The sequence below is a fragment of the Piliocolobus tephrosceles genome, chromosome 21, assembly GCF_002776525.5.
Source record: "Piliocolobus tephrosceles isolate RC106 chromosome 21, ASM277652v3, whole genome shotgun sequence".
NCBI classification, from domain to species: domain Eukaryota; kingdom Metazoa; phylum Chordata; class Mammalia; order Primates; family Cercopithecidae; genus Piliocolobus; species Piliocolobus tephrosceles.
Window position 1 is genome coordinate 37,246,515 of NC_045454.1, and position 7,850 is coordinate 37,254,364.

Below are 7,850 nucleotides of genomic sequence, written 5' to 3' on the forward strand. Positions count from 1 at the left end.
AATTTTTGTATTTTTAGTAGAGATGGGGTTTTGCCATGTTGGCCAGGCTGGTCTCGAACTCCTGACCTCAGGTGATCCACCCCACCCACCCCTCGGCCTCCCAAAGTGTTGGGATTACAGGCGTGAGCCAGCGCACCCAGCCTGAAATTACTTATAAGAGAGTAAATGTGTTGCTGGGGGTTATTTCACTTTTCTTTTTAAATAAACAGACCCATTTTTTAAATCTTTTTTTTTTTTTTTTTTGAGGCAGGGTCTGGCTGTGTTGCCCAGGCTGGAGTGCAGTGGTGCCATCTCGGGTCACTGTAGCCCTGACTTCCCAGGCTCAGGCCATCCCCTGACCTCAGCCCCCTAGCTGGAACTATGCAGGCACGTGCCACTAGGTCTGGGTACATTTGTTTTGTATTTTTTTGTAGCGAGGAGGTTTTGCCTTGTTGCACAGGTTGGTCTCAAACTCCTGGACTCAAGCAGTCGGCTGCCTCAGCCCCCCAAAGTCCTGGGATTACAAGCGTGAGCCACTGTGCCTGGTCTCTAATTATTTTGACTCACTGGCATTTCAAACTGACTTCCTTACCTCCGTGTGACCATTTCAGTACCCAGGGATTTCTGAGGCAGCGTTAAGTTTGACTTCACAAAAACAGCAGATACTTTAACCTTTCAGTGACAGATTTAGAAAGTGTCAGTAACCATATGGTTTAGCTCGGTAACTATAAAAACGTGGAAAGTTTGGCATTGCAAACCAGAATCCCTTCCTGCTCTTTCAATTAAGCAGCTTTCGAATCTCTGTGGCATTTTCCAGTCATTTGTATTTCTTTTACAATAATAAGAGCTTAAAAATGACTTTTAAGGTTTAATGTCCTGGGGGACTTGTAGGTCATACTTTTATTTAAAACACAGTATAAACCAATTATTCTTGCCTTTGGTATTTGAAATAGTAGAAATTATTGTAACCAACAGATCCGCCCACACCTGTTTTCATGACATATGACACTGAAATTTACAGATGTCCCTGAGAAGTTTTTAAGTAAACCAGTGAATCTCAACTGAGTCTCAGTTAACAGTGTAGATCCATTAAAAAAAAAAACTTCTCCCAAAAAAAAAAAAAAAAAAAATTCAAAACCAAAACTCTCCTAAGAACTGAAGCCGGGTGTGTGTTGTCACTGCCTCAATATTTTTAATCCTGATGGACTGACTCCCTCTTCTCCTCGCTGTAAGATATGTTTGCTGAAATCTTCAAACCGAGTTTCAAGACACTTGCGTGAAGAGGCGATGCTACAGCCGCCTCTAAGGGAACAGACACTGTATCAGAGATGAGCGTTGCGTCTGCCTCCTCCGCATGCGCCAGCATCCATCCTATCATCCACTTGGCCGTGCCGATTGATGGCAGCTGCTCCTCCCGCCCCTCCCACTGCCAGTATGCGATCCTGAGTTAGTCATTCCGTGTGTTAGCCTTGCACCCTTTCAATCAGAAAAGTTGCGGCTTACTGGAAGAAGGGAGCGGGGAGAAACGCAAAACCAAGAGTCTAAAGGCACAAAGCTGCAAGGCTGCTCTGTGAGAATTTGCAAACAGACTACAGGTGGAATGTAAATCACCCTGGTCTATGAAAGTAAAAAGGCATCCGCAGCAGGCTCCATCCGGCCAGCTTCTTTGAGACCCTGCATGGATTTTTAGGTCTACCAAGTGTGCATAAAAATACTCGTACTTCAAAAAGCAAGAAGGCAAATGGTATAATCTCATGATCTCAAATTTACAATGGTGGTACAGGCCCAGCGAGCCTTTGAGGGCCGGGTGCGCACCCAGCCTGTCCACCAGTGTGGAGCTGTTTGCTCACTCATCATCCTAGTCGTTGTTGCTGCCCTGGTTGGCCTGGCTGCCACCAAAGAGCTGCTGAGGCCACCGCTGCTGGGCGCCCCCACTGTCTGGAAAGCCTGCACTGGCCGTGGCACCTGTTGCGGCTGTGGCAGTGGCTGGCAGGCGTCAGGAGGCAGCTTCCAGGTGGTGGGAGGCACAGCTGGCAGGGCCTCGAAGCCTCTGGGCAGCACATCGGCTGCTGCTGCTTGCTGGACTGGGCTTAGGAGCGGGTGTAGATCACTTGCACTGCACAGATGGGGCTGGGAGGAGGCTGCAGTGGCCGTGGCTCTGTAGACCCCTTTGTGCTAGTCCCAGATGAGTGCTGTTTGCTGCATAGGCTCAGGACCTCATGCACCTGCTTCAAGATCTTGCCTGGATTCTCCAATGAAAAGTACAGTGCCCAGGTGTGCAGCGCCACGTTCCCCGATATGGTCATCCTGGTGCCCCTCCCTTCACAGGGCTCCCGTTGAGGCTGGGCCCCATGTCCTGGGAAGTGTGCCCTGGGATCAGAGCTCTGTCTCATAGGTTGAGTCAGAGGCCACAGGACATGCCGCTGGCTGGTCTGGGCTGCAGGAATGCCTTGCTCACTCTTCCCTCTGGCAGCCTCTGAGGGAGCAGGTTTCCCCGTAGAAAGTAGAAAAAGAGGTCCAGAGGCACTGGAACCATCTGGGGCTACGGGGCAGCTGGCCAGGTGCTGCCCCGGCTGCCCCCACACCATGCCAGTCACTGCCTGCTGAGAAGTCGGATGCAGGTGCCATTGGGCAAAGTGGGTGTCTCCGGACTTGCCTCTTGGTTATTATCACAGTGCCCGGCAGGGCCGGGTTTCAGGACCCTGATGGGCTTGCTGGGTGGGTCCCACCGGGTTCCACCAGGTCCCACCCACGATTCTGGGGTTGTCTTGGGTACCTGTGCAAGGTCCAGAATCCCTATTCAAAGTTGAACCACAGGCCCCTGACGTCCAGGTCCATGGCAAAGCTTGGGCAGGAAGTTCCAGAGGAGGTACCCTGGGGCAGCCCATGGTCTGTCCTGAGTTGGGGACAGCCTGGCCACACCCTGATCTCCCCAGGATCCCAAGAGAACAGTTTGCTCCCTTGGGCTCTGCAGATGTCCTCTTGTGTCTCTGGGCCTCGGGCTCAGGGACAGCCTGGGGGATGGGGGCAGGGTGGCGGAGGACCAGGCTTTTGTTCTGGAGGGGCCGCCTGCAAGCCTGCTGGAGCTGGACAGCCTGGGGTAGGCCAGCCCATCTCCCTTGCAGAAGGGCTTGACGTTGGGCGATGCTTGCAGAGGCCTGGGTGTCAGGGACTCTAGCTCCAGTTTCGCTGAAAGGAAAGCAGACATGCGTGGTCCGCTTCTCCACTGAGCCCATTAGGTCCTCACAGGGCCGGGCCCCCCAGACCTGGGTCTTTGGAGTCCTTGGGGTCCCTTTGTGGCTCCTTGAGTCTGATGCTGCGGACACTCCTGCAGGTATCTGATCCTGGAGCGACAGTTGTGTGTGGGCTGTGGCGGGGGAGCCGTCGGGGCACCTGAGGTTGCTCCTAGGCCGGCCCCCGAGGGTTTGGGCTGGCTCAAGGCTTCCTGCCTCTCTCTCTCAGCCCAGGGCTGTGCCGGCTGGGATGCAGCCCTGATTCAGAACTTAGATGGGAGGGGCCTTTGCTGTCACCTGGCCCCCTTGCCACCTCGCTCGGGGGCCTGTCTCTACAGTGGGTGAGATGGATGGCCCCAGGCATGGGGTCCCCTCTGCCCTCCGGGGCCATCCACTCCATGCCTGGACTGGACCATTTCCACACCTGGCTGGACTCTTGGTTCTGGCTCTGGGCCAGGGCTCTTGCACGTGTCCTCTCCTTGAATCCTTCCTGGGCCAGGGATACTGATTCTCTTGTCTCCAAGGCTCAAGGCTTGTTGTCCTGATGCTCTTGGCGGGGGTTCAGAGGTAAGCAGCCCCTGCTGCTCTCTGAGGCTGTGGATGCTGCAGGTAGGGCTGTGGGCTCGCACAGATGGGTCCCCCGCAGGGACCTTCGAGGGCAAAGCAGGACACTGTGGAAGGTGGCAGTGGTGGGGCTTGGAAGAGCCTTTCCCCTGGTCCCCCCGCCTGATCTGCAGCACGTTCAGCACACACGTGCTCAGCACCTGCCCTGAGGACCGGCGGGCTTATTTCCAGAAGCTTTTTTTTTTTTTTTTTGGACAGAGTTTCACTCTTGTTGCCCAGGCTGGGGTGCAATGGTGTGATCTCGGCTCACTGCAACCTCTGCCTCCCGGGTTCAAGAGATTCTCCTGCCTCAGCCTTCCAAGTAGCTGGGATAGCAGGTGCCCGCCACCACGCCTAGCTAATTTTTTTTTTTTTTTGTATTTTTAGTAGAGATGGGGTTTTACCATGTTGGCCAGGCTGGTCTCGAATTCCTGACCTCAAGTGATCCACCCATCTCGGCCTCCCAAAGTGTTGGGATTACAGGCGTGAACCACCGTGGCTGGCCTCCAGAAGCTTCTTAGAGGGGGAAGAAGAGGTGCAGGAGGAAGGCCTAGGTAGTGAGGCTGTAGGGGCCCAGGCCCTCTCCATGATTGACTGCCCCAGAGGGTGACTTGGGAGGGGACCTGCTACTGGGGCCCACCTGGGGGTAGCAGGACCCAGCACCTCCTCACCAGTAACCCCATGGAGCCATGAAGGCACCTGAACGCCATGGCATCCTCCAGGGCCCAGGCCCAGAAGAACTGGTCTTGGATGAGCTCCCTGAGGTTGGACTGGGACAGCTTCATGAGATGCTCCAGGGGCAGGGTGGGCATCAGGCCGGGAGGGGTCCCTGGGAAAGGTTGGTGTCCACACGCTGTTTCCACCGTGGGCCCCTCCCACTGGGCAGTGCTGGGTCCTTTACGGGCCATCCCTGGGGTCCAGCTGTGCACAGGAGGCCACGGCCAGGGGGAGGCACGGGCAGGGAGGGGCTCACCATACTCCTGCTTTTCATCCGGGTCATGTCAAGGGTGGGCTCTGTGTCTGAGAGGTCTTATGGTGTCCTGTCCCTCAGACTGGAGCAGAGGGTCCTGGGGACAGCCTGAGGGTGCTGTCTGTCCCGCGTGTTCCCCTGGATAGCCTCGGGCACGCCAGGACTTGACTCTGCCAACTTTGGAGGTTGTGTGCTGTCAGGACATGCTAGCCCTCCAGAACGCAGCTGCCTGGCAAGCCCAAAGGGAGTCTTTGGGGACAACAGGCGTGGGAGGACCTGGCCCTTCTTAGCTGGGGGCTGGTGGCTTGGACAGGGCCCACTGGGGTTTCAGTGCCCTGGAGCACCAGGGACCCCACCCCACTCCCCTGTGAGGCTGGATCGGAAGAGGTCCTGTAGCTCCTCATGCGGGAGACTCATTTCAGTGGGGATGTGGCTCCTGGAAGGAAAGGTTCCCCCAAGGGCTTGGGGCTTCCCTGGGCTCTTCCAAGTTGAGTCCTGGCCCCGTCTGCCCATGAGGCTGGGCTGAGCCCCGGCCTCTGCTGTGGGATGCTCCCTCTGGGGCACTGCCTGGCTTGTGTGCCCTGCAGGGACATGCCTGTGCCTCCTGCCAGGTGAGGGTGAGCCCGTTCCTCCCGGGGAGCCAGATCCCTGGGCTGGGGGATCCAGGCAGTGTGAGGCAGGAGCGTCCCTGGGCTGGGGGCTCCCTGCTTACTTCATTGATGTATGAATGTACCTGCTTGCTTCATTGATGAGGCACTGGAGGAGTCAGCGTAAATGTGGAATTCTGGGTACACAGCTCATCCTTGTCCTAATGGGAGGAACAGAGGTCCTTGGGGCCCCTGGGCCTGCCCCCAAACCTCCCTATTCCAGGCCCCTCTGCAGACCCTTCCCTGAGGGACAGAATACCAGGTGGTGGCTGGGGCACCCCTGACACCTGCCCCCTGCACGGACCACCAGGACACACTTCCCTTAGCCCTGCTCAGCCGAAGCTCGGCCCGGGTAGAGTGTCTCTGCCTGCTCCAGGGCAGGAGAAGGAAACTCAGCTCCGGAGCCATGGAGAGCTCCATGTCCCTGGCTGGGACTCAGCCTCTTGCCAGCCCCACCAGGGGCTCGAGCCGCCCCTCTACCCCCGGCCCATGGGACCCAGGGCCTCTGGGAAGGAGCCGAGGGGACTGTCCGTTCAAGTGCTGAGGATCTTTGGGAATGACGTTCATAACACGTGCTCCTCGTGGGCTGGCACAATTTGGGCTGCAGAATCCTGAGAAGCCCCCGACCCATCTCGAAATCAGAGACCCTCCCAACACGTGGAGCCGTCCGCCGCCTGGAAGGGCTCTGACAGGGTTCGGGTGGAGGGGAAATTGGACCCCTGCCCATTTTGCGATGAAGAAGAGGGCTTCTCGGATCCAAACTCATTTCATGACGAGAGCCGCGTCCATCAGGCACTTCAGCAACTTGTTCAAAATGTTTCCTGGGACGACCGTCCTGGGACACCGCCAAGCTCTGGGGGGCTGTGGGGCAAGTCTGGGAAGAGGGCATCATTACTTGCTCTGTGAAATGGTGGTCAGGCTCAGGTCAGACCAGGCATCTGGGCCTTGACCTCTTTCCATCTTACTTGGACACCTTTGAGACCCTTCTCCTCCTGCTTGGATGTCCAAGCCAGTAGCAAGCTTGAGTCCCAACTACTGTGTCTTGGTGGGTCGCAAATGCTGATTTTTTTTTTCTTTTTTTTTTGAGACAGAGTCTCGCTCTGTCGCCCAGGCTGGAGTGCAGTGGCGTGATCTCGGCTCACTGCAACCTCTGCCTCCAGGTTCAAGCAATTCTCCTGCCTCAGCCTCCCGAGTAGCTGGGAATACAGGTGCATGCCACCACGCCCAGCTAATTTTTGTATTTTTAGTAGAGACGGGGTTTCACCATGTTGGCCAGGCTGGCCTTGAACTTCTGACCTCAGGTGATCTGCCCGCCTTGGCCTCTCAAAGTGCTGGGATTACAGGCATGAGCCACCGTGCCCCGCCGCAAATGCTGAATTTTAAAGAAGCAATGACACCCCCCACCCGAGACGCCTATGCCTGTGAATATGGGAGTGTGGCCCGGGAATCTCGTTGCCTGGGAATACTCACGGGGTTAGATGCAGAATATGCCACCGGGACCTGAAAGAAATCCTGCTGCTTAGGAAAGAGAGAAAAGATTGTTTTGCTTCAGGCAGTTGCTGTTTCATTTTGTCTACAAGCCCCGATGACAAATCCAACTCAAGGTTGAGATGATCCGCCGAATAAGCAGTGACCTTTTCAGGGCATCTGATTATTTTGGGAAATTTCTGGGTAAAATCCTCATTCAGTGCAATACAAATATCTCAGGTGTGCAATCACTCTGGTTGATTATTTTTCTCCCTTTTTTGGCACAGAGTGAAAGCTCAGTCTTTGGGATATGCAGCCCCACGTTTCTGAACCAGTGTGCAGAATCTCCCACCCACCACTCCAGCACCTCCCAGAGCAGCTCCTTCGTCCTCCAAGTCCCCAGGATGTCCCCTCTGCAGCCGATCTCTCCCACTCCATCAGTCCCTGGCCATCCTGATCTGTTATCCATCCCTATGGTTTGGCCTTTTCCAGAATGGCCCATGAGTTGGAATCCTACAGTGGTCGACTGTTAGGCCTGGCTTCTTTCCCTCAGCGAAATGTGTCTAAGATTCACCCACACTGCTATGGTGGTCAGGGTTTTTGCTCCCTTTTCTCACTGAGTGGTGTTTTGTTCAAAGGGCGGATGCCCCCTTCCTCCCCTAATCCCACATCGAAGGTTTTCTTGGTGGCCTCCGGCAATGAGTGTTGATGAATCAAGCCGTGAACGTGGCACGCGGGTTTTACGTGGACGCCAGTTTTCAAATCACTGGGGTCAATCTCTGAGACTCTTCTGGGATGTGTGGCACGAGTCCATTGAGCTTCATGAGCAGCCACCCAACGGGCTTCCAAAGTGGCTGTGCCCTTCAAGTGGCAGCCACCCAACGGGCTTCCAAAGAGAGGCAAAGTCACTCTTCCAGGGTGACTCCTGCCTCTGCTCTGGGGAAGCCCCCA